This window comes from Bos indicus, chromosome 9, assembly GCF_029378745.1.
Source record: "Bos indicus isolate NIAB-ARS_2022 breed Sahiwal x Tharparkar chromosome 9, NIAB-ARS_B.indTharparkar_mat_pri_1.0, whole genome shotgun sequence".
NCBI lineage: Eukaryota > Metazoa > Chordata > Mammalia > Artiodactyla > Bovidae > Bos > Bos indicus.
This window is the reverse complement of record NC_091768.1, coordinates 111722-137245: the sequence shown is the minus strand read 5'-3', so window position 1 is coordinate 137245 and position 25524 is coordinate 111722. Positions and strand designations below refer to the sequence as shown.

At 45.7% G+C, this 25524-nt stretch overlaps 1 long non-coding RNA gene across 1 annotated transcript; it reads left to right on the top strand.

The window, feature by feature from the left end:
- The first annotated feature begins 3815 nt into the window (after positions 1–3815).
- Positions 3816–24922, top strand: LOC139184870 (uncharacterized). The gene is made up of 3 exons (XR_011568362.1): positions 3816–4041; positions 5795–6651; positions 11677–24922. It is a non-coding gene; the product is annotated as an uncharacterized lncRNA (long non-coding RNA).
- The last annotated feature ends 602 nt before the right edge of the window (positions 24923–25524 follow it).

The window sequence follows — 25524 nt, the reverse complement described above, 5'->3', positions numbered from 1 at the left end:
CTTCACATCTCCTCCTCAGACTCTGACCCCCTACCTCCCTCTTTCCCCATGAGGACCTTTGTGATTATGTTGGGTCCAACCAGATAATCCAGGATAATCTTCCTATTCCCTGATCCTCTGCTCCATCACAGCTGCAGAGTCCCTTTTGCCATGTAAGGTAACTTAACCACAGTTCTGATGATGAGAATGGCCATTTTTGGGGGTGATTTTTGGCCAGCCACACCATGTACCCTTCTCTTTCCTTCAAGTTGCCACTTCCCCACCCCTCCCTTTCAGCTGGAGAGCTTCCTTCCTGTTTCACTGAGAATATCAAAGCACTCAGACTAGACCCCGTTCATCTTCCCAGCCCACTTCTTCTCACCCCAAGAAAGCATCTTCTATCTCTCTTGAGCCTCCTGGCCCATCCTAGTCAGTCCCTCCTGGAGCTCTGGGTACCCAGAGTCTCCCTTGCTCCATGTCTTCCGTGAGCCCTTTCATGGCTCCTGTGTGAATGTTCAGGGCAATCTCCCTCCTGCTACTGCCCAGTTTCTCTGCCTCCTTTTCCCCAAAGACTCCTCATAACAGCCCTGAATCTAACCCACTCTGGACATGAGTGTCCCCAGTGCCACCAGAGCCACATGGCCAGTGTCTCCAAGAGCCTGTCTTGCCAGAGCTACCCTTGGACCTGAGTCCTTCTCTCATTCAGCACTTGAGCAAGTCTCACTGCCATTTCCTGGGCACCAGGACCAGCCAGCCACTCCACTCTGCACTGGTCCCCTCCCTTCCCACATCTAAATGCTGGAGACCCCAGGGCTCTGTGCTCAGCCTGCTCCTCCCCCTCTGTGCTTCTTCCTTGTTTGGTGAAATAGGCTCAACTTTGACTGGTCCTGTTGCCTCTTTCAACATATTGTCCCAAATTTGACTGTTTCTTACCGCCCTGACCCCTCCCCACCCATAATCTCTCATTTCTCTCCTGTAGCTGCCTCCAAACCAATTAATTCTCCACACAGCACCAGAGCAATCCAGGTGCTAGACTTGACCTAACAGTTCTCCATGGGCATCAATTCCAACCCCCACCATAAAGGCCCTGGGAACCTGATTCCCGTCTACCCGCCTTGCTTCCCACTTGTCATTGCTCTTCCTCCCACCCACCTGGCCATCCTTCCTCTCTTCGTCTGCACTCACTGCTCCCTCTGCTCCAGCATCAGAAAGTTGGGTTGTCCTATTTGGAATCTCAGCTCGTGAAAGCTGCATGCTTCCACCCTATGAAACGTCCTTCCCTTCCTGTCCTGTCCCTTCCATGGTTTGCTTCCACATGTCAAGTCTGACAATGGCAGTCTAGTTAGATTCTTTGCAAAAGCTTCATGAGAAAGGAACTTTGTCATTTCACCCCTGTGCTCAAGGGCATAAGCTGCTCTGAATGCTGTATGTGTGTTTTGGACTGGTGCTTGAAGAGGACCAAGCACAGCCATGGCCCATGCTCCTCTACATACCTCCAATGATGAAACCTTCCATTTGGCTAATAAAGTGAGGGAGTTTCCACCCAGATGGTCCTGTCCTGACAGCATTTCAGGACTCCAATAACTCTCAGAGGCTTTCAAGAGATCCTCAGCTGCTCCCTGAGCAATACAGGCTGCCTCCACCAGGCCTGGGTATGAGCAATTTCTGAAGAAACTCAGCCAATAAGTTGAGAGAAAACTAAAGCCCAGACTAAATGAATGAAAAAGGAGGATGACTCAGGTGGGGATGTGCTGCTTCAGCTCAGAGTTTGCAAAAGCCGGGTCTTCAGCAGCTTCAGCTGGCCAGTTTCCACACACAGACCAGCTCTCTTGGGTTCAAATCCTGAAGCTGCCCCTTCTTGGCCTTGGAGAGTGCTTTCTCCTGGACCACCATGCCCTTCCTGGGCACAGCCTCCATATTGATGGATTTACATTTGTGATTATTCTGAAGGTCAATCAGGAACTTCCTGAGGCATGATTCCAGTGCTTACCTGCATGACTTAATCAAGCTGGTCTGAGTGGGTTGCTGCTATCTGGAATTTCACAGTGGTCCACCCAAGTGAGGCTGGAGGGCAGAGGCTCATAAGCCCCACTTTGCTACCTGGTCTTCTCAGACCTGGCTCAGTAACCCATCTGAACTCCCATTTCTTTCCTAGAGTGATTCTGGGGGGGGGGGGGCCTGGTCTGTGACTTCACTAGTTTTGGGTTTTGAAGGGGCTGGCCAGCTGGGGCTTTGCAGCCAACACCCCATCTACCCTAGCATCTTCATCAACGTCACCAACTGGATTGATGAGATCCAGAGGCTCACATCCCTCCCTGAGCCCATGCCTGATCTCCTCCACAGACCCAGTTTCCACAATAGCCTCCTCGCTAGAACCTTCCTCCCTCCCCTCCCTCAGCCTCATCAGCTCTCAGTGGTCCCGTCTTGGCTTTCTTGTCCACCAGCTGTGACCCCCACAAACCAAGCTTGAAAAACCAAATACAAACAAATAAAAGACTCATCCTGACCCTGTCTTTGGGCCCTATTGCTCCTCCTGATCCTCAGTACTCACCCTTCACTTGAGGTTTGTCATCTGACTCCCCGGACAAGGGAACAGCAACTGGCAGGAGCATTAGAGCGGGGGGTTGGGGAGGGTGGCAGGGGTGAGGACACTGGAGTCCAGCGGGGGAGAGAGAAGGGCGTCTCCACTTGCATGCACCACTCCTGCTGTGGAAGTGCACAGACTTCGGAGGAAGTACATCAGTTAGCTCCAGCTGCCATAACAAATATTACAAGCAATGTGGCTTAGACAACAGGAACCTTCCTGGCCCTCAACCCCACATGACAGCTCCCTTCTGGCCAGGGGCCCAGGTCAGCCTCCCAAGGTATCCACACACCTTCAGCAGTAGAAGCCTAGTGTCTCCTTTCTGCTTAGCTGGCTCAGGACTCAGTGACCCTGCCTATAAGCCTTGAAGCAATTCTCTCATCATCCTTCCTGCTAGTCTGCCTGTCAGAGAGTCTTTCTGTAGCCAGTAGGATCCCGGGAAGCCTCACAATGCACTTGCCCCAGCCTTCAGAATCCCTGATAATCTGGTAAAGTTCCCCTTTAGCACATATCCAATATGGACTAGATGCTATTCAAAAGATTCAGGCCAAATTCTTTCCAATCCTGGCATTGCCCACATGTCCTGGATTCTCACTGGCAGATGAGCACAAATGGACTCACATGGACTCTCACACGGGTACCACTTGCTGGAGCCAGGAACTTGCACAGGAACTCTCTCCCCTAGATGAGCTTGGAAGGCCTCAAGAAAGTGTCTTCCCAGCATCCACACATTTCCTCAGTCCCTGCCTCTGGCTGGAGTTCTACCACTGAGGTACCACCATGCTTAGCCGTGTGTCCACCACCAGCATCAGCCCTTAAGAGCCCAGCAGTCTCTGGAAGGGGGAAGACTAGCATTCCCTCTCTTGGTGGTGAACTCAGTTATGGATCCTCAGGCAAGACTGCGCAGGGCCCTGGAGTCAGTGAGCTACTACCACACCATGAGGTCCACACACATTCTCCAGAAGATCAGGGGAGCTCAGGCAGTTCAGCTGCACTAGTAGCCACTCCACTGCTCCTAAGTTCTTATTTTCCTCCCAACCCCAGCAGCCCCAGGCTGTCTGTGCCCTGGGGCCTGGCCATCATACACCTCATTTCTGGAGTTAGGTGGTTCTCTGTCCCTCCTGGTTGTCCTTAGACCTCTAACCGGGGAATCCCAACACATACCTCTTCCTCGTAACAGATGGACCAAATGTCAACTCCAGCCCAGCCAGTTCCCATTGCCTGAAACTGACTCAGTGTTCAGCATTATCTTGGTCTACCTGCTTTTTCAAGATAAACGGAAGCCTAGCAGGGTTAAGTAGTTTTTCATACATGACATAGGTAAAAATTAGTGGGAACAGGAATTCAAATCTTGATCTTTCTTACAGAACTTGAATATCATTGTTCTTTGTACTCCTGCAGACTGTACCCAGATGCCTGTTACCCTGTGTTCATTTTCCTGGAGTAAATAGCCAGAAATGCAATTGCTGGACTACATGGTAAGTATATATTTAGTTTTTTTTTTTTTTTTTTTAAGAAACAGACAAGCTGCTTTCCAGAGTGACTTTATGATTTTACAGTTCCTTTAGTAACACTATGAGAAATCCAATCTCATGGCATACTCAACTAACAAGTTAATTTTCATTTTAGCTGTTCTAAATCAACATGTGATTATTCTCATTGTGTTCCTAATTTGAGTTTCTTTAATGACCAGGAGTTTTGAACATCTATTCATGATTTACTTGCCAAACACATGTCCTCTTTGGTGAAATGTCTCTTCATATCTTTCCCCATTTTCTAATTGAATTGTTCCTCTTTTTACTGAGTTTTAATCGTTTTTTATACACTCTAGACAAAAAACTTTTCTCAGATGTGTGACTTGCAAATAATTTCTCCAAACTTATAGCTTCTTCTCGTCCTTAACAGAGTTTTTCATGTAGGAAAATACCGAATTTTAGTAAAATCCAAATTTCTCTTTTTTTATGAGTAATGTTTTTGCTCTCATGTGTAAAAACTCTTCACCAAGCCCTAGGACCCAAAGATTTTCCCCTCCTTTTCTTATAAAAGTTTCAAAATTTAAAATTTTGTATTTAAATCATATTGAAAAAGAAAGAGAATTGGGAATCCAGAGCTCAGGTTTCTTTCCTCTTCTTTGTTACAACTGTGTAGGAAATTTGTCCTTAACTCCTGCCTAATATTCTCACAATTTCTAACGTTTTTCCCAACTTTAAATCTGAAAGATTTCAATGATATATATATTGGATAGTTTCAGAGTTTTACCAGTCACTTGAAGGGAATGATGTGTCCATCTAGATATTTCCCAGGCCTCTAGTACTCTTCAGTACAAAAATATCTTCTTATATGCATGTAACTTTTATTTTTTATTCTCTGGTTAACTACTCTGTGCCCTCTCCCTTGACCTTAGTTGAGAAGATGAGGTGAGATCAATTTAAAGAAAATCACAGTAAACTTAATTAAAAAAAAAATTAAGGGTTGAAGAAATTAACAACTTGGAGACATTTCTCACTATTTGAGCTTTTCTCATGGGAAAATATGATATTATTTTTAACCAGTAACTTCAAACTAGAGGAATGGGGATGTAAAATATTGTACCCTGGCACTCCAGAAAGGCAGGCTTTCTTGCTGATTCTTCCCCTTGTCCTGTCAATCAGTTGTTAAAAGAGTCTCATTCATGCCTCTGAGTAGAGTTTGAATGAGCCCTTCCCAGGGCCACTGACATACAAATGGAATTGTGAAAAAAATTAACCCACCTCATGTCTACAATCATTTTGTACTCTGTGAAAATCTTAGACCACAGAGGCAGATATAATTAAATCAGTCCAAAAGTAATTTGGGGAGACAGGCAACAGAAGGGAGTAACTAGAAATCATTTTACCATGATCTCCGACTATTCATGCAGAAAGGTGGGGGCAGGTAAAGTTTGCTGAGGAAAAAAAAAAAAATCTCTGGGTATGGATCACAGACTTCAGATGACCGATCATATTCTACTGAAGCATGGAACATTAGAAGTACAGTGGGATCCCATGCTTATGTCTTGTAGAGTTTTCAATCTGTGTGCTAGGAGGCTCTCAGTATTGTTAAATACCAGGGGTTTTAAGAGATATCCTGTGAAGTAAAAATGTTACTTATCTTACAACTGATCACTAAGAGAATATGATGCTTGAATCTTCTTTCAAAAGTATTACCAATCCAAGTCAATAAGTTGATTCTGCTACTATTTGTTTTTTTTAGGTTTGACAGCTAAAATTCTCAAATAAAAATGACAGGGAGCATAAAATTATTCCCATGCTACTCAACTGAAACTGACCCACATTTTCAAGTCCTGATCAAAGTTATTGGTAACAAAAACCTGCAAGGAAACATCTGAGAATCAACATTTATTGAAGCACCTCCATGTAGTAAATAAATACAGTAAGAAAAAATATTCTAGTAAACTGAATGCATTTGGATAGTCTAGGAATGGAGTCAGCAGACAGTATCTCAAAGTGTTCCCAGGTCTGAAATTCTTTGTTAAGATTGTTCTTTAGTGAAAACTTTTGGCCTAGTAGGGAAAAGAACCTACTGTTTTTTGACAGACATAAATAAGAACCAAGGAACTGCAGTCCAAGTGCATGAAAAGGCATGAAAACACTTTTCCAAGTTAAGGATATTGTGCTTAGGGTGGAGTTCTCCAAAACTCTTGTACCTAAATGCATGGATTTCACGTGTGCAATGTAAAAGTCACCAGTATGCATCTCACAAGAGCTAGTTTTAAGAAAATAATGCTACGAAGATTCCCGGTGAGAATCCATGGATAGAGAACCTCCCCAGCGTGCCCAGACCCTCCACTTCTCTCCTCTCCCGCAGCAACCTTATGGGACAGTTGCCTGTGTGCCGCGTGTCTGCACGCATGTGCACGCCCACTGTGGGCAGGCTGATGGCCGTTATCCAACAGCTGCTCCCAGCGTCTGTTCAGGTTGTCCCCTCAGGAAGACAGGAGCTCTCGCTGCAATAAGAGGGCGGAGCCCCAACAGCTATCCTGGCTTGGGCGGAGGCGGGCCGTCATGGCAGCCTCTAGAATCAATTACAGGAACTTTGAGGTATTTGAGGTAAGGGAGACACACATTCTTCAACGCTCAGGTGTTCCCTTTCACCCTGGGGGTTACTTGTGCCCTTGTCGGTGTAGGGAGACTCCCCTAAAGAGTCTCCTTTTGAATATGAAAAGAAGGAACGTGAAAAAGAGGTAGCACAAGTCATTGGAAAATCAGTGAAAGTGAGTGAAGATCTAAAGTACATTCTCATAGTTTCACAGGTGACTTCCTTTTTCCGGTGAAAACATCAGTCAACACGTATGTTCAAACTGTACTCTTGTACCTGATGAGAGGAACTTTGCCAAATGTAGTAAAAGACATTGATTTGTAGTCTGATATCAAATCATGATTGACTGGCAAGCTTTGATGGGGTTTGTACGTATTTCATTGGTTGGTATGATAGATAGTCCAATGTGTGGGTTGGTTTTGTCTGTGGCTATTTGTGTTTGAGTTCATGCCTCTATTTTTGTGACAGGGTGTGAGGTTGGGTGTTGTATTTGGAGGGTGTTGAGATTGTAACACAGGCATCAAGGAGTTAGTGATTAGGTGTTTGTAGTTTGGTATTTGAGAACTATTTTTCATGTGCTTTTTTCACCCATGAATTTGGGGATTTGTATGTGTTGAATGGTAGATTTTTCATATGTGCAAGGGCAATGTTAGGAAAAGTACTGTTGTGTATTAGTTTGGGTGTACAGTCTATTTTATGTATTTGAGGAATGTCGAATGATCATTTGTGTACTGAGGGTATCATTTGTGTCTAGTGCTTGTTGTATGGGTCTGTGGTTTCTGTGTGTGTGGATTTCCAGAAGCTATGTATATTTTGCTATATAGGGGGAAAGTCTGTGGCTATTTTATAGGGCTGGTAGAGGTTGTTTATAGTAGTGTTTAGATGATTCTATATTCTGCAAGATGGAAAAAATAATTCTATGTGAGAATTTGGGAATGTGGGTAAGCATATACAGGTAGTGTGGGTAGTGTGTTTGAAACAAAGAGTATATATAATTATATGTTTGCATATTTGTAGTGTAATGGGTAATTGTGGTTATATTTGGGGCTTATGGAGAGTTGTGTGTATAGTGAATTTATGTGTGTATTCAAGAAGCACGGCCATTTGGAGAACTATTTGCTAGTGCTATGGATTTCTGTTTTTCAGTAGGGGCCTCCTAGGCTTATATAGTTTGAGAAGTAAGTATGTGTGTATCTGATGAGAAGGTGAGGTTCCAGGTTTACACAGGGGATTTAGTAAATTTCATTTAAGTGTATTAGAAATATGTGATACGCTCATTTGTTAGTATATGCAGATGTATGAGCCAGCTCCTACTAGCCAGGGATCATTTGGTATATGGAAGTTAATTCATAAATGGTTTCCTGGAGATATTTCTATGTGTCTTACTTGTGTGTACTGGTTTGTATGTGTCTATCATCAGATGCATGAATTATGAAAGTATTCATAATGTGTGGAGTGTTAGGAGTATCCAAGTGTATTTCTTTGGAGACTGCTAAGGTGTTTATACATGTGTGTTGTAGTAGGTAATAGGTAATATATTTGTATATTCATTGAAGATATATATACATGTATAGTGTCTTTCTATTTATATGTTGGTAGAGAGGTGAGGAGTTTGTGTTCTGGAGAGATAGTATAGTGTATCTACAGCATTCTTGCCTGGAGTATCCCTATGGACAGAGGAGCCTGCCAGGCTATAGTCCATGGGGTCACAAAGAGTCTGACATGACTGAGCAACTAAGCACAACACAGCACGGCACAGCCTTTTATTCTTTATATTGACTAAGAATAGTGTTTCTTTCTTAATATCTTTTTTTTGGGGTTGTTCATTGCTTTTATATAATGACTTCTATATGCTGATTTTATATCCTGCAACTTTGCTAAATTCATTGATGAGTTCTAATGGTTTCTGTTGCTGTTGTCACTATTGTTTTGGAAACTTTAGGATTTTCTACATATATGATCATGTCATCTGCAAACGAAGGTAATGTTACTTCTTCCTTTCTGATTTTAATGCTTTTAATTTCTTCATCTTGCCTAAGTCCTCTGGCTAGGACTTTCAGTGCTATGTTGAATAAAAGTGGTGGGTGTGGGCATTTTTGCCTTCTTTCTGATGTTAGAGTGAAAGCTTTCAGTTTTTCACTGTTGAGTAATATGTTTGCTATGGTTTTTTCATATATGCCTTTCTTGTGTTGAGGTATAATCCTTCTATACCTAATTAACTGAGAGTTTTTATCATGAAAGAATATTGAATTTTGTCAGATCATTTTCCACGTCTATTGACATGACCATATGAGTTTTTCTTTTTTTCTCTTTTTTTTTAATTTTTATTTTATTTTTAAACTTTACAAATTGTATTAGTTTTGCCAAATATCAAAATGAATCCGCCACAGGTATTACATGTGTTCCCCTTCATTTTGTTAATGTAGGGTATTATGTTGATTGATTTGTGTATTTTGAACCATCCTTGCATCCCATGAATAAATCACACTTAATCATGGGGTATGACCCTTCTAATTTATTCTTGAATTAGCTTTGCTAATATTTTGTGGGGGATTGTTGAGTCTGTGCTCATTCCAGATATTGACCTATAATCTTCTTGTAATGTCTTCATCTGCTTTTGGTATCAAGGTAATGTTGGCCTTGTAAACTTAATTTGAAAGTGTTCCCTTCTCTCCAGTTTATTTGGTTGAGATTGAAAAGGATTGGTATTAATTATTTAAATTCTTGGTAAGATTCACCAGTGAAGCCATATGGTCCTGGATTTTCTATATTTTTATATGATTGATTCAATCTCCTTTGTTATTGGTCTGTTCAAGCTTTCTGTTTTGTCTTGGTTCAGTGTTGATAGGTTGTATGTTTATAGGAATTTATCTGTTTCTTCTAGGTTATCTACTTTGTTGACATAATTGTTTATAATAGACTCTAATGATTCTTTTATTTCTGAGACATCATTTGTATTGCCTCCTCTTTCATTTCTGACTTCATTGATTTGTCTTCACTCTTTTATTTTAGTTAATCTGGCTAACAGTTGGTCAAATTTATGATTAAAAAAAACACCACTTTTTAAAATTTCTATTATTTTTCTATTCTCTAATTCCTTCTGCTAAATGTGAGATTAGTGTTTTAATTTTCTATAGTTCCTTGAAGCCTAAAATTAAATTGTTTGAAGTTTTTCTTACCTTTTAATGTATGTATTTACCACTAGGAACATCTCCTGTAGTATTGCTTTTGTTTCATCCTATAAGTCTTGGTGTTGTGTTCCATTTTAGTTTGTCTCAATGTACTTTCTAATTTTCCCTTGGTTTTTGTCTTTGACTCAATATTTTTTTTAAAAAGTGTCATACAGTATTATAAATATAATTGAAATTGGTGTGTTTTATATATGATAGTTAAGAAAATAAATCCTAAGAGTTTTCATCACAACAGAAACACTTCTTTTTTTTTTTTTTTTTTATCCGTATGAGATGATGTTCACTAACTCTCTTGTGGTAATCATTTCATGATGTATGTAAGCCAAATAATCACACTATATGTCTTAAAATTATGCAGTGGTCAATGTCAATTTACCTCAATAAAACCAGAATGGGGGAAAAGAATGTACTGTTTACTTTCCACATATTTGTCAATTTTCCTATTTTCTTACTCTTATGGGATTTCTTGTTTCATCCTACTGTGGTCAGAAAAGATAACCTGAAATTATTGCAGTCTTTTAAAATTTTTGCTGTATGACCAGAAGTGGTATTCCTGGATCACATGGTATTCTAATTTTATTTTTTTGAAGAATGTCCATACTATTTTAATATTGGTTGTACCAATTTACATTCCAAACAGCAGTGCACATGCTTTGTTAAGTGATATCAGATGTACACTCTGATTCTAAAGAACGTCTGTGAGGTCTATGTGGGGGTCTCTGTATGATGATCTGAAAGAACTCTGGGTGAGATTGCTCCATGTGGGTTTGTGAGGGGGTCCTGTGTGTCATTAGGGTGGGTAAATGTGTGTCTGTCAGAGGGCTTTGTGTGGGGTCAGTGTGGATTTGTGGGAGATTCCCGAATAAGGTTAGTGGAGTCCCTGTATGGGGTTAGTGTGGGTCTGTCAGAGGTCTCTGTATGGGCTCAGTGTGGGTCTGTGCAAGGGTTCCTGTGCAGGGTCGCTGTGGGTCTGTGGGAGATCCCTATGCAGAGTCAGTGTGGGTCAGTGGGAGGTCCCTCTCTGGAGTGAGTGTGGGTCTCTGGGAGGGCCCTGTGCAAGGTCAGTGTGGGTGTGTGGGAGGTTTCTGTTTGGGGACACTGTGGGTCTGTCAAGGGTCACTCTCTGGGATCAGTGTGGATCTGTCTAGGTCTCTGTGTGGGGTTTCTGGGGGCCCTGTGCTGGATCAGTGCGGGTATATGATTGATCCCTATCTGGGGTCAGTGTGGGTCTGACCCACTCTTTGAGGGGGACCCTCCATTGCTGTCCTTTCTGTACCTCACGGCAGGAGAAGGGCAAGGGCCTCTCCACATCTGGTTCCTTGCTGTTCTCTCAGTGTCCCTTCTGTGTCGTTGCTCCAGACAGGCACCTTAGTTCCAGCTCCCCCGACTCAGCACTCACCTCTTGGCGCCTCTGAGAGGACCTGGCATGAGGTGGGCTCAGGATCCATTCTCTGTGCTCCCCTCTCCTGAACTCTGGGGGGCACTCGATGCCTAGGATGCAACCCCTTCCCTCAGATCCTGGCTGAGCCGCCATGCTGACCATGGAGGATGCGGTGCAGAGGCAGGACTAGTCTCCAGGGAGAAAACACAACACAAGCAGGCCCTTGTCCTCTGTCCCCACAGCCCCAGGCCTGGTCCCACATGTGGGGGTCCTGACAGGCATGGAGGCAGGGCCATTCCCGCTGGCTCCTGGATCAGGGACCCCCTCCAGGAGCAGGTCTCTCCACCATGGGAGTGACTGTGACATAGAGCCCCCAGTTGTTCTAGGGGATTGCTCTTGTCTCCCTACTTTCCTGTGTGGGTGGGCCCTGGGAGGAAAGCTGACAGCACCCTTTTCCTCCACAGGTGACTTCCTGCTCGGTGACACATCCTGTCTGCTGGTCTCTTCCCTCTCCAGGTTCTGGGTTGAGTGAGGCTGAGAGCAGGTGAGACTTGCTATGACCCCTGCACATCCCTGGGCCTGTTGAGCCCCTCACCTGTCCCTTGGGAGCCTCCTTGGGCCACACGTGCAGATAGAAATCACATACCACGAGTCTGTCCTGGGCTCCCCGTCCTGTGAAATCTGATTATTTACATTGTGGAGAAGTGCAGCTTCCCTTCTTGGAGGCTCCATTGCCTCTGGCAGCCTGGCCCTCTGTGGAGGAGCTCTAGGAGTTCTCCCTCTGTCTGAGCTCTGGGAGCAGCGTAGAGGGGAGGCCTGTTTGAGGTGGGGCCACCAGGAGCCACCGGGCCCCTAACTTCTTTCCTCTGGCCTGTAGATGGTGGTTGGACACCACGGGCTTTTGGTCACTGCACCGTCTATGGACACCTCTGCCCCCTGCCTCCTTCCCTGCATCCCACCCTAGGGGCACAGCGTCCTGCCCTCAGACCATGACGTGATGCCACACACAGCCAAGAACCCGGCTCATTTACCCAGGGGAGGTGGGTGCTCTGAGCAGGGCTGTCCTCTCCTCTAGGACAGGGATGGAATGGCCCTTGGGGGCCTTCATGATCGCCACCACCCAGTCTCAGACTGGGAGTGTGTGGTCCTCAACCTTGCCTCTGCTCAAGAGCACGAGAAACACAGAGGTAGGGTGACAGGCCTGGTGCATCTCATTCCAGCTCCTTCTGGAAGAGGAGGGGCTTCCAGGGCAGTTTCATCTATCCCACCATGACATGAGGACAAGGTTTCTCCTACCTCAAGGGGCCAGCACTCCCTGCAAATGTCCCTCCTTATTCTGACATGTGAGTTTGTCTCTGACACTTTCTGAGCCTGAGGGGTATTTCATCCTCTGAATACCATTCCCCTACAGCCCCACAATTTCCAGGTAGAGAGAGAGCAGAAGACAGAGCCAAATCCTGAAAAGGGGGAGATCTTTAGATTTAGTTCACCTTGATATGTTTTAAATGCTATTGATTGTTTCTGTAATGCTGAGATGATGGAAACAGAAGTTGCAGCGAAGGAATTGGGGTGAAGGTAAGTCTCCACTCTGGGGTCGACCTCCCTCCATGGCCTCATCCCACCTGGAAGCCAAAGCAGGCACCTGGAAAGAGTGGACCATTATCCATTGCCTTTCCCCCAGCAGGGCACAGACAGAGGCCACCAGATCTCATAAGAAAAAACATTTCAGGAACCAAAAAAAAGAAAAAGTGTGGTAACAGGAAGCTATTAGCACACACAGTATGCACTGATATGAGGGGGAAAAAAGGGTCTCTGCAAGATAAGCATTTTTTCCTTGGAGAAGTTTTGCTACCAGGGATACTGTGAAAAACATGTTCTGATTGAACAAAAGAGGCATATTTCTGAAGAAGACAATGCCTTGGAGAGTGGAGGGGACAGCCTGGGACACTTGTTACTCGAGCCATGCTGGCAGGCTCTGCCTGGAAGGGGACCTGGCTCCCTGGGTGGGAGGCCTACTTGCTATCCCTGGAACTGGCCCACTTATTATCTTTTGGAGAGCTATGGCCCATGGGGGTAACTGGGTAATCACAGGCTATATCTCTTCTCACTCTTGTGTGTTCTTGGGTGGAGAGAAAACTTTGGTTGCAGTAATGGGGACCCAATGGGTCCCAGAGTTCTGTTTTGTACCAATTTAACTCCAAGGCATGAGGTCCATAGTGAAGCACCATCTTCTCCTTTAGGATCTGTCCAACAGCTGTCATGAGAGTTGGAGCTCAATAGCCCTGCTGTCCATGGTCGATGTGTTTTTGACTGCCTCTTGGCTCTGGGCTGTGGCTGTTTCAGGTTTGCCTTTTTGCTGTGGCTCTTCTAGTCCTTTGCATTTACTGGGGGAAATCCACTGCAGAAGGAGATCAATCCTTTTTTTTGAAACAGCTTTCTGAAAGAACCTGTCCCTTCTTCAGCATTAAATGTCGAAACTTGCTTCTTAGGGACTCTGCTGATTCCTTTTTCTGGCCAGAGCGACTAATCCCTCTGACCTGGTAGCCATTCATTCTGCCAATCTTTTTTGTTGCTGCCCTACTTTGGGACTTCTATATGTCTCTCACCCTTCAGTGGGGACACACTTCTGGCTCTTATATTTGGGCTTCCATCTCAGGGCCAGCTGCTGCCCCTGGCTGCTCCCTCCACACGATGTAACATCATAGAGCATCTGAGAATTGGACGTGGATGTGTCTTCTCTGGACAAGGTTTGGGAACAAGACAGAGATTCCTGAGAAGCCAAGATGTTTGCAGCAAGGAACATATCTGAGTGACAGTCTTCAAGAAGTGTATCCATGGTACTGTCTTGAAGGAGCAGCCTGGTGGCCCAGATTCAATTCTGATTCTGCTGGTCTGTGAACCTTGAAACTCAAGCTTATGAAAATGTGCTTCAAATTTTAGATGTTCTGAACTTGAGGCAAGAGACTTTGTATTCAGTGAAGGGTTTCTACTGGACCTTGGAGATCGTGGACTCTTCAAATTCATATTAATGAGTAGGGATTTGACCCACACACTAGGTTCCAAAGTACCTTTTCCAGCAGGGTCTCCTTCCACAGACTCTTATTCCCTGGAAGATGTGGAACATTCATCAAGGTCCACTAATGTCATGATAGAGTAAGATTCTGGGGAGGCTCGTCCCCCAACTTCCTACTGTGGTTCATTGCTGGCCATTGCTGAACTACAGCTGGGCTCCAAGTTGCCTTTGTCAGCCCCCATGACAGCACTGTGCCAAATTCTGATCCCTAAACTGTATGCTGCGGCATGAGAAGTTGGTTTGCTTTCCTGTGCATTCAGAGGGATCTCTGAGGGCTTACGAATGTCACCAGCTGTGGGTCCTCCCAGAGCCCCTGGGCTTCCTCACTCACCTGTGAAGGAGTGGGGAGCAGCCTCTCCAGGGAGGGATTGGCCCCTCTCATTACTACTTTCTTTCTTTCATGGGGCTAAGGAGCTTTTCCCAACCCTTTGGTTAATAGGGCTATTGAGGGGTCCCCAGATTCACAGGTGGCCTTCAAGGTGGACCCTTGAGCCTTTTTCACCTTCAAGCTAACTATGAGTTTGAGGACCTTGAAGCGTAGGTCCCACCTGTGTCTCACCCTCAACTTTACTACATGTGTTTCCAGCTTCTGTTGCATATCAGGACTGACCACAATAGACTCAAGGGAGGTGTTCATGGAGGCTTCCCCATCCTGAAAGCAGTGTGGATTTTCTATCTCCGTGGGAGCATGCATCTCTCTCAGAGTGTCTAAAAGAAGGTTGTCAGCAAATCTTGAAATATAGACATTCAACAGGGATCTCACTCTCGTGGATCTCCTGTGCCTTCCTCCTTATAAAGACTCCTGAGACTTCTGGATGCTTCCTGCCTACTCTCAACTCTCTTACTCAGGTTTCACTCTTGGATTGTTCACTGGAGGGTTGGCTGAGATCAGGTACAGATCTTTGAGGATCCTCCTCATACTCTGCCCTACATCATAGTGTCCCTCTCTCCCTGGCGGGATTTGTGCTGGGCACTCGGACCTCATCTTCTCTGTGTCCCAGCTGATTTTGCCTAACCTGTGGAGGGCCTTGATGGCCCCTCCCTGCACCTGACAAGGCCTTGTGGATTGATCCTGAGGCTGCATCAGTTTCTCAGATGCTTGCATTCTGCAGGGCAGGCCAGTCTCTTGGTGCACCAACCTTTAAGAAAACTGATGTCACAGTACCTCCAAAATATCAGGTCTGATCCTTTCCCTAGGAAGGATGGAGGCAGAGCTGTGTGCCTGGCAATACCTATTTTCCTGGGAAAGGTTGAGAGTGACCTGGATAAAGACTTGCTGAGATTTCTTAACTAAAGAGGGGGAAGTTCAGCCACTTTTTCCAAAAGTGACATTCCAGGTTTTCAATTGCATTTGAGATGAAAGATGTGCCTCATTTGGGACTGTAGGGAAGATGTTTCATAGGACCCAATCTGGTATTGAGAAGATGGTCAGACTTGGAGAGAGGGTGATTGATGGACAGTGTTCTCTAACTATGCCTGAGGTCATGCTTGACACATTCAGAGTAAAGGGTTTGGGTTGGGCCTGAATCTCCATGTGAGCCTAAGGAGGTGGCTGACAGTGAGGTAAGGTTGGAGTCAAATGTTGGGGTTGGGCCTGGGTCTCCATGTGAGCCTGAGATGCTAGTGGTTGACATGGGGACATGGTTAGAGTCAAGGGTAGGAGATGGCTGGGGTCCGTATGAGAGGCCGAGGTGGTTGTGGTTGATATTGGGCCATGGTTGTTTTCAAGTGTACAGGTCGTACGTGCATATTCATGTGAGCCCAAGGTGGTGGTTGAAACTGGGGCATGGTTGTAGAAAAGAGTAGGGATTTGGCCTGGGATTCTATGGAAGCTTCAAGTGGTGATTGACATTGAAGCAAGGTTTCAGACCAGGGTAAGGGTTGGACCTGTATCTCTATGCAAGCCCAAGGTTCTGGTTGAAACTGGGCCATGGCTGTAGTCCAAATTTGGGGTCAGTATTGGGTCTCCGTATGAGTCTGAGGTGGTGGTTGAAACTACTGCATGACTGGAGTCAAGGCTTGGGGTCGAGCCTGGGTCTCCAAGTGAGCCCGATGTGGTGGCTCAAAGTGAGGCATGGTTGGAGCCAAGAGTTGGAGGCGGGTGTGAGTCTCCATGTGATCCTAGAGGTGACCTAGAGATGACGGTTGCACCTGGGGCATGGATGGAATCTTGTTTTGAGGTTTAACCTGGGCTACAGGTAAGTCAAGGGCTGGAACAATGACAGTTGTGAAGTTAATTTATCTTGAATTTGGAATAGTTCGGCCTTAGAATGTTCACTGAATAAAACAGGGCATAACTCAAGAGGGGGCCCAGGTACTGTGACAGTGGCCACCAGGCTCTCACTGTGCAGAAAGAGGAGACCCCAAAGGAGCTGGCTGCATGTCTTCTGTAGATGATCCCTCAAAGTGTCAGGATATCAGGGCTTCTTGGGACCATGTATCTGTTCTCGTTTGCTTTTTATGCTCCATAAGTTTTGGTGACCCAAGGTATCCTGCTTGTCACCGAGTGACTTGATCCTCTTTCCAAGTGAAGTTACCTGGTAGCCTGCCTCGTCCTCTTTTTCTTTATTCTTCCAAATCTTCAGTTCTACTCTATTGGTGATTAGTATCTCCAGCATCTTCTCGACATCCACACTGACAAAAGAGAGGCTACCTGCCTGCTTGTGGGGTCTCCCAAAATGAGGCCTCAGGTGGATAGAGGGGAAGGAGTTCTTGCTGGAACTCTAAGTGTGTCAAGGTGGAGAAGTCCATGGTTTTGTTGTCTCCTGCCACCAGGCCAGGTTGATACAGAATTGCTTGAATGGACAAGGCCGTGATGGCTTGTCTCCAAGGGGAGTGTGGAGATGACCTGTGTCACATGGTGCCCAGTGTGAGTGCCGTGGAGTCACCCTGACTGAGACTCACCTTGGAGCCTGATGGAGGTGGGGCAAAGGAGGGTGTCGGATGTGGAGGGCAGGCTCTCACATAAGGGGGGCTTGGTGGGGAAGGGGAAAGTATAAGTGGCCAGGTTGAAAGGCTTTCCAGGGGGAAAAAAGGCTCTGGTGTTGGAGAGGTACTCAGGGATGAGCATGAGGGAATGGAAACTGAGGTCATTGAACCTGGAGAAATGGTAGAAGCCCAAGGTAGGGGCTGCTTGGTCAGAGGAGCTGGATAGATGGTGGGAGCTGCCTCTTCCCTGCATGGTTGATGGGCTCTAGCAGGTGCTGATTTGCAAACCTCACCAGGTGAATCTTGACATTAGACCTGATGATAGCCACCCTTGTCAGGGAACCTCCCCAGGTGTCTTCAGGGGACATGAGGAACAAGCTGTAGCCAGGAGCTGCCAGGCCTGGAAGGCTGGGTGGGCCAGGCTGGGGTGGGCACCTGCACCCCACAGCCTGCACGGTTCCAGTGCTGACTTCACAGTGCTCCTGGTTTTGCTCACCTCAGGACGTTGGCCTTAACCCGCCCCAGGGAAGACTCCTCTCAGCTCAGCCCCAGGCTGCCAGTATCCCTGGGGTCACACCAAAGGCTCTAGAAGGAAGAACCACCTAGAAAAGAAGGGGAAGATTCTCTACCTTTCCATAAGTGAAGTCAGGTCTGGAACCACTTCCAGTGTTTCCAGGCAATCTCTTCAAGCTGGAAATCAGCAGATGGGTCATGATGGTGAACATGGGAGCCTAGGGGTCTTACAGGAAGTTGAGTGCACTGTCTCTTTAAGGGGACACCATTGAGAGATTGGAGCCCAAGCATGAGTGTCCAAGGCCACATGACCCCTGACAGTGATGGTGAAGCTCTGAAAACGTTTATCATTTACAAAGTGTTTCCATATCCATTACCCCTTGCTGCCCTCACAACCTGCCTGTGGAGAGAATGGGCAGGCATCACTTTGCAGTTGAATCTGAGCAAAGTAAAACCATGTGTCCTACGTGTACTGGGGGGCTCACCTCCCAATCCAGGCCCTATTGGTCCAATGCAGCCCACATGCCATTTTGGATAGCTTCATTCTACACATGGAATCTGGGAAGAATCTGGATTCTGGTCTCATTCCCAGAAGCCTCTCTTGGAGTTCATTTCACAAGGGAGAAGTCATGCCACAGACCCCCTCAGAGTCTGTGGAACTGGGTTCTCATGGCCAGAGAGGTGGGGACTAACACTTGGGCCACTCATGGATGGATGTCAGAGCTCACTTTCAAATTTCAAAGTTACATTTCTCCTGATGCTCCTGCTTCTTCCCCTTCTTTTTGTTGGATGCTGAGAGAGAGAAAATGAGGACTAAAGACCCAAATCTCAGTCTTCCCTCTCGAGACAAGCATCAGACACTAGTGTCCATACATAATATGACTTTCTACATTTCACTAACAGAGTTCTGTGATTTTTCTTTCCTTTCACTCATTTTTAAAAGGGATAAAATATTTTGTTTTCCTTCTTTGAAGAACATAATGAAATATTTTCAATGTGAGATTCACTCTGGACTTCTTTCATCACTGTTCCTCTGCTCAAGAAACACACATATACTCAGATCTATGGGTGCATCTGAGCTCCATAAGGTAGGTCTCTGCTTTTTGATACCAGGCCCCCAGCCCTCCAACCCCTGCTCTGAGGCTCTTAGGGCTTCAGCACTGCCAGAAGATCAGTCCTGTCTGAGACACTGTTCACGGCTGCTGAACTGATGCTCAGGAGTCTGTCCTCTGGCTGAGATTCAACTCAGGATCCAGTCATTGGCCTCTGGTCACTGTGTTTGGGACTTGCCTTGGAGCCATCTACCGACCTGGATACATGGGTTGAGATCTTTAAATAGAAATCCTAGTGTTCACTGTATCCCTCCTCAGCCTGATTTGTCCCTAGAGAGATATTCATCTATTCTTCCTTGAGTATAGATGTCCTGTTCTTTTCTATCTCAAGGGTCTTATTAGTTGACTCAGAACAGTAAAAATAATAATACAAAAGAACAGAGAAATATGTGCCTGTGACTCTGGGCCAAGAGTTCCTTACATTCCTGATGTTTCCATGTTTCTTAGTGAAAGGTTGTTGCTGAATGAAAACCTGGCTGGGGTTCTTGGCCTCAGGAGGAGAAGAATTCAATCCGGGGCCAGAGATGAGGCTTGATCGCTCAGAGCTTTGTGTAATAAAGTTTTATTAAAGTATAAAGGAGATAGAGAAAGCTTCTGACATAGGCATCAGAAGGGGGCAGAAAGAGTGCCCCCTGCTAGTCTTCAGCTGGATGTTATATAGTCACCAGCAGTCTGTTAATGAAAGAAAGGAATGTCTTAAAACTCAGAATGGCACCAGGCCCCTCACCCATAAGATGCATTTTGGGATAATCTTGGCACCAAATGGTTCATCCTGGGCCATAAAATGATTAACTTGAATCTTGTAGAAAGACAGATTACCATACAAATAGTTTCATTTACATAGATTAGGGGAACAATATCTGAGTATAAAATGCTGGTTTGTCAAGTAGGTTCTGAGCCAAGAGGTGGAACTGACTTGAAGACAGAGTTTAGGGTAAATGTACAGTACATTAGCATAGCTTAAGACAAACATTTCCATAAGGGAAATGCATTGGTTATCTCAAGGTTTGAGAATAGCTAACTTCAGGTGAAACCAAATGTCATTATGGCAACACAGTGTTTTAAGAGAAACCTCCTTTTAAATTTGTATAGAGAAGGAAAAATTTATCGCTAGTTTGTTTCCTCTTGCTGCTTAAGAGAGATAAAAATGTCTGACACTTGCAGGCTATTTCTTCCGTTTGGAGACTCCTGGCCTTCCTACTTGTTACCCTCTCATTAGGAGGTGGAAAGGATGACTTATTCTTGAGGTAGGGAATGATCAGGAAAAAGAGCCCCAGTCCTCACAGAAAGGTGATTCGGGTAATGACTACCCAGGCAGTGAAACTGGAGTTCAGCCAAATATCAAAAGTGCTTTTCAGAGAAAAGAGCAGATTCTCCATCATCTGAATCATACTGCTGCCCTCAGGCAACTGAGCACAGGATGTGGACTTGGGGACTAAAGTATTCGGCCCACCTCATAGAGCTGTGGTCTGGTCACAAAGGGCTCTTGGGGGTAAGAGGGAGTAGCAGAGGAGGAGGCTGGACTATAGCCCCTCCTTAACCATCCAACTCCTCAGCTTCATGCATCTCCCTTCCTCTGAGCCTTCCCATCTGACCTTCAGTTCAGTTCAGTTGAGTTCAGTTGCTCAGTCATGTCCGACTCTTTGCGACCCCATGAATTGCAGCACGGCAGACCTCCCTGTCCGTCACCAACCCCTGGAGTTTACTCAAACTCACGTCCATCGAATCAGTGATTCCACCAGCCATCTCATCCTCTGTCGTCCCCTTCTCCTCCTGCCCCCAATCCCTCCCAGCATCAGAGTCTTTTCCAATGAGTCAACTCTTCGTATGACATGGCCAAAATACTGGAGTTTCAGCTTTAGAACCATTCCTTCCAAAGAAATGCCAGGGCTGATCTCCTTCAGAATGGACTGGTTGCATCTCCTTGCAGTCCAAGGGACTCTCAAGAGTCTTCTCCAACACCACATTTCAAAAGCATCAATTCTTCAGCACTCAGCTTTCTTCACACTCCAACTCTCACATCCATACATGACTACTGGAAAAACCATAGCCTTGACTAGACAGACTTTTGTTGGCAAAGTAATGTCTCTGTTTTTAAATATGCTATCTAGGTTGGTCATAACTTTCCTTCCAAGGAGTAAGTGTCTTTTAATATCATGGCTGCAATCACCATCTGCAGTGATTTTGGAGCCCCCCAAAATAAAGTCTGACATTGTTTCCATGGTTTCCCTATCTATTTACCATGAAGTGATGAGACCAGATGCCATGGTCTTAAGTTTCTGAATGTTGAGCTTTAAGCCAACTTTTTCACTCTCCTCTTTCAATCATTCTACCTTATCATCTGTTATATAGAGACATTAGTCAAGTGTCGATTCATTCCACCTAGAACTCAAGAGAATTCCTGATTACTTTAATATAACTGCTTGAGCTTCATCAATACTTTTAAAAATCTGGAGTTCTAACTTTGGTTAATCGTATGTATTTTTACTCTTATGATACTAAATTAAAAAAAATCAGTTAATCTTTACTATATTCAAATACAGGGAATTAAAAATTAGATTAAAAATGATTTGAAATTTACAAGGCCACAAAATATAAAGCAAATTGAAATAGTTAAGCCTTCAGGGTAAATTTTTCATAAGTTGCCAGCATCTTTCATAAGTTGCAGCAAAGTGTTAAGTCAATGAGCTTGAGGTCCCTCAAGCCCTTCACATTCCAGAGTGACCATTGACCTTTCGATCCTTGAAGATAACTTTTGAGTCCTGGGAATAGCCTGCTTGATAAGATCATATTTGTGTAAATGAGACCTTGGTCTTGCCAAATAGTTTATGGAAATGATGTGACTTACAGGGTACACTTGTTTTAAGTTGACATGGAGGCCTGGCAAGGCTGTATCAGTCTGATCTCAGGGAGGAGTACTAATGACTAAGTAACTAAGGTCAAGTATATGGGCTCTTCATCCCTATGTGACCTCAGTTTAGTTCAGTTCAGTCACTTAGTCATGTCCGACTCTTTGTGACCCCAAGAATCGCAGCACGCCAGGCCTCCCTGTCCATCACCAACTCCTGGAGTTCACTCAAACTAACATCCATCGAGTTGGTGATGCCATCCAGCCATCTCATCCTCTGCTGTCCCCTTCTCCTCCTGCCTCCAATCCCTCCCAGCATCAGGGTCTTTTCCAGTGAGTCAACTCTTCGCATGAGATGGCCAAAGTATTGGAGTTTCAGCGTTAGCATCAGTCCTTCCAATGAACACCCAGGGCTGATCTCCTTCAGAATGGACTGGTTGGATCTTCTTGAAGTCCAAGGGACTCTCAAGAGTCTTCTCCAACACCACAGTTCAAAAGCATCAATTCTTTGGCGCTCAGCTTTCTTCACAGTCCAACTTTCACATCCATACATGTGGAAAAACCACTGGAAAAACCATAGCCTTGACTAGATGGACCTTTGTTGACAAAGTAATGTCTCTGCTTTTGAATATGCTGTCTAGGTTGGTCATAACTTTCCTTCCAAGGTGTAAGCATCTTTTAATTTCATGGCTGCAATCACGATCTGCAGTGATTTTGGAGCCCCAAAAAATAAGTCAGCCACTGTTTCCACCCCCCAATAAAAACCCTGGACATTCAAGGCTTGATGATGGTTGACACTACTCTGCACATGCTGTCACACTGTTTGCTGAGAGAACTAAGCACTGTCTGTAGAGCCCCACTAGGCCAGACAACTGGAAGATTGCATATGGCTCCCTGTATCTTTTTTTTTTTTTTTTGGCTAGCTCTGATCTATATTCTTTTGCTGGTTTTAATCTGTATCCTGCTGATATAAACCATAGTAAGTGCAAGAATTGTGAGTTCCAGGTGGAATGAACTGAAACTTGACTAATGTCTCTGCCTAACAGGATGAGTGCAGAAGGCGATGGCACCCCACTCCAGTACTCTTGCCTGGAAAATCCTATGGACAGAGGAGCCTGATAGGCTGAAGAGTTGGACATGACTGAGCGACTTCACTTTCACTTTTCACTTTCATGCATTGGAGAAGGAAATGGCAACCCACTCCAGTGTTCTTGCCTGGAGAATCCCAGGGATGGGGGAGCCTGATGGGCTGCCACCTATGGGGTCGCACAGAGTTGGACATGACTAAAGTGACTTAGAAGCAGTAGCAGCAGCAGCAACAGGATGAGAGGGCAGGATGGGAGGTCAGAGAAGGGAGATGAATGGAACTGCAGGGCTGAATGGCTGAGGAGGGGCCATGTTTCAGCCTCCTCTTCTACTACTCCCTCCTCACCCTCAGGAGTCAAATGTGACCAGACCACAGCTCTAAGATGTTGGTCTAGTACTTTAGTTCCCAAGTACATATGCTGTTTGCAGTTGCCTAAGGGCAGCAGTCTGATGCAGGCAATGGAGAATCCTCTCTTTTATCTGAGAAGCACTTTTGATATTTGGCTGAACTCCAGTTCCATTTCCTGGGCGATTGATACCATTCTCGCCTTTCTGTGTGGACTAGAGTTCATTTTCCTGGTTCTTCCCTACCTCGAGAATAACCCATCCTTTCCTCCTCCTAGGAAATGTGGAAGCATCAGGAAGGGAAGGAAACCTTGGCAGAGATCCACAAGTATGAGATCCTCATTTCTTTTCTATTATTATTTCTACTTTTCTGAATCATCTAGAGAGATCCCTGAGAAGGGAAAGAATAGGACATCTATTCTCATGAAAGAATAAAATGTCACCCTCAGGGGACAACCAGGCTGGGCAGAGTGACCATTTCTCTCCAAAGATCTCAGGTATCAGTTGTCCACATCTGTTTGAGGGCTCCAGGGTATGTCCCAAACACAGTGACCAGGGCCCGAGGACTGGATACTGAGTTCAATCTCAAATACAGCACAGGCGTGCGAGCACTGCTTCACCAGCCATGAAAAGGTATCTTGGACGAGGACTGATCTGAGGACAGTGCTGAGGTCTTGAGCGTCTTGGAGTGGGGCCCTGGACTTGGGAAACAGAGACCCACCTGACAGAAGGCACTGTTCTGCCGCTGTTCTGACAATGTGTGCATTTTTGAGCAGAGGAACAATGGCAAAATATCCAGGTGAATCTCACTTCAGAATCCTTATGTTCTTCAAAAAATGAAAACAGAAAATCTTTTTATCCACCTTAAAAATGCGTGAAAAGAAAGAAAAACCACAGAGCTCTGTTAGTGAAATGCAGACAATCATATTATGTATGGACACTGAGTGTCTGATGCTAGTTCTTGAGAGGGGAGCCTGAAACTTGGGTCTCAAGCCCTCATATGTTTGGGTGGGTCTCAGCATCAAGTGGAGCCAAAGGGGGAGGCGGGAGTAGGGATGGAAATGGAGCTTTGAAAGGCACGTTTTGAAAGGCCATTCAGCAACGTGTGTCCCTGGTGTTAGCCCCATCTCTCCAGCCCTGAGGGCCCAGGACCACCGGCTCAGAAGAGGCAGTGGCAGGGCCCGTCCCTTGGGAAACAGAAACCTCAGGGAAGCTCCTGGAAGAAGAGCAGAACCCAGATACTACCCAGATTCCAAAGGTGTGGCCCAGCAGGTGCCTGTGGGCTGCACTGAGCCAATAGCACCTGGATTGGGAGGTGGGACTCCAGGTCCAACTGTGGACACATTTTTTGTTTTAATTAATTTATTTTAACAGGAGGATAATTAGTTTTGCACATCATTTAACTTCTCTCATATTCGTCTATGTGGTGACTGCTGTCTATTCTTCCCCACAGAGGGGTTGGTGAGGGCATCAAGGGGTAATGGATATGAAAGCACTTTGTTAATGTAAACCCTATCATAAGCTTCACCATCACTGAAGGGATCATGTGGCCTTGGACCCTGATACTTGGATTCCAATCTCCCAGTTGTGTCCCCTTAAAGGGACACAGCAATCAGCCTCCTATAGTACCCCTATGCCCTGGCTTCTTCACCATGACCTAGTCTGCTGATTTCCAGCTTGCAGAGGTTGCCTGGAAGCACTGGAAGAGGTCTGGGACCTATCACTTCTGCAAAGGCAGAGACTCTTCCTCTTCTCTCCTTGGTGGTTCTTCTTCCCAGAGCCTATGGTGTGACCCTAGGGCTGTAGGTAGGCTGGGGTTGAGCTGGGAAAGGGAGTCCTGGGGGTGGGTTATGGCTAAAATCCTGGGGTGAGGAACAGCAGGAGCATTGTAAAGTCAGTATGGGGGGGGGGGCGTGCAGGGCTGTGGGCTGTAGATGCCCACCCTGGCCAACCTGCCCATCTCTCCTGGCCCAGTAGCTCCTGGCTGCAGCTTGCTCCTCAAGTCTCCTGCAGACACCTGGGAAGGTTCCCTGACAAGGGTGACTTTCATCAGGTCTTCTCTCAAGATACTCCTGGGAGGCATGCAAAGCAACACCTACTGGAGCCCAACAGCAGGCTCCAGGGAAGAGCTTGCTCCCACCATGTCTCCTTGGCCCAAACAACCTCTGCCTTGAGCCTCCACCTTTTCTCCAGGCTCAGTTCCCTCCTTCATTTCCACTCACTCAAATTCATCCTTGAGTGCCTCTCAACATCAGAGCCTTTCCTTCCCCTGGACAGTCTTTCACCAAGGCCACTTGCTGTTTCCCCTTCCCCACCATGTCATCTTGATGAAGGGACCTGCCCTCCACCTCTGACACCCTCCTCCACCTCACCACCATCAGGATCCATGCTGAGTCTCACTTAGGCT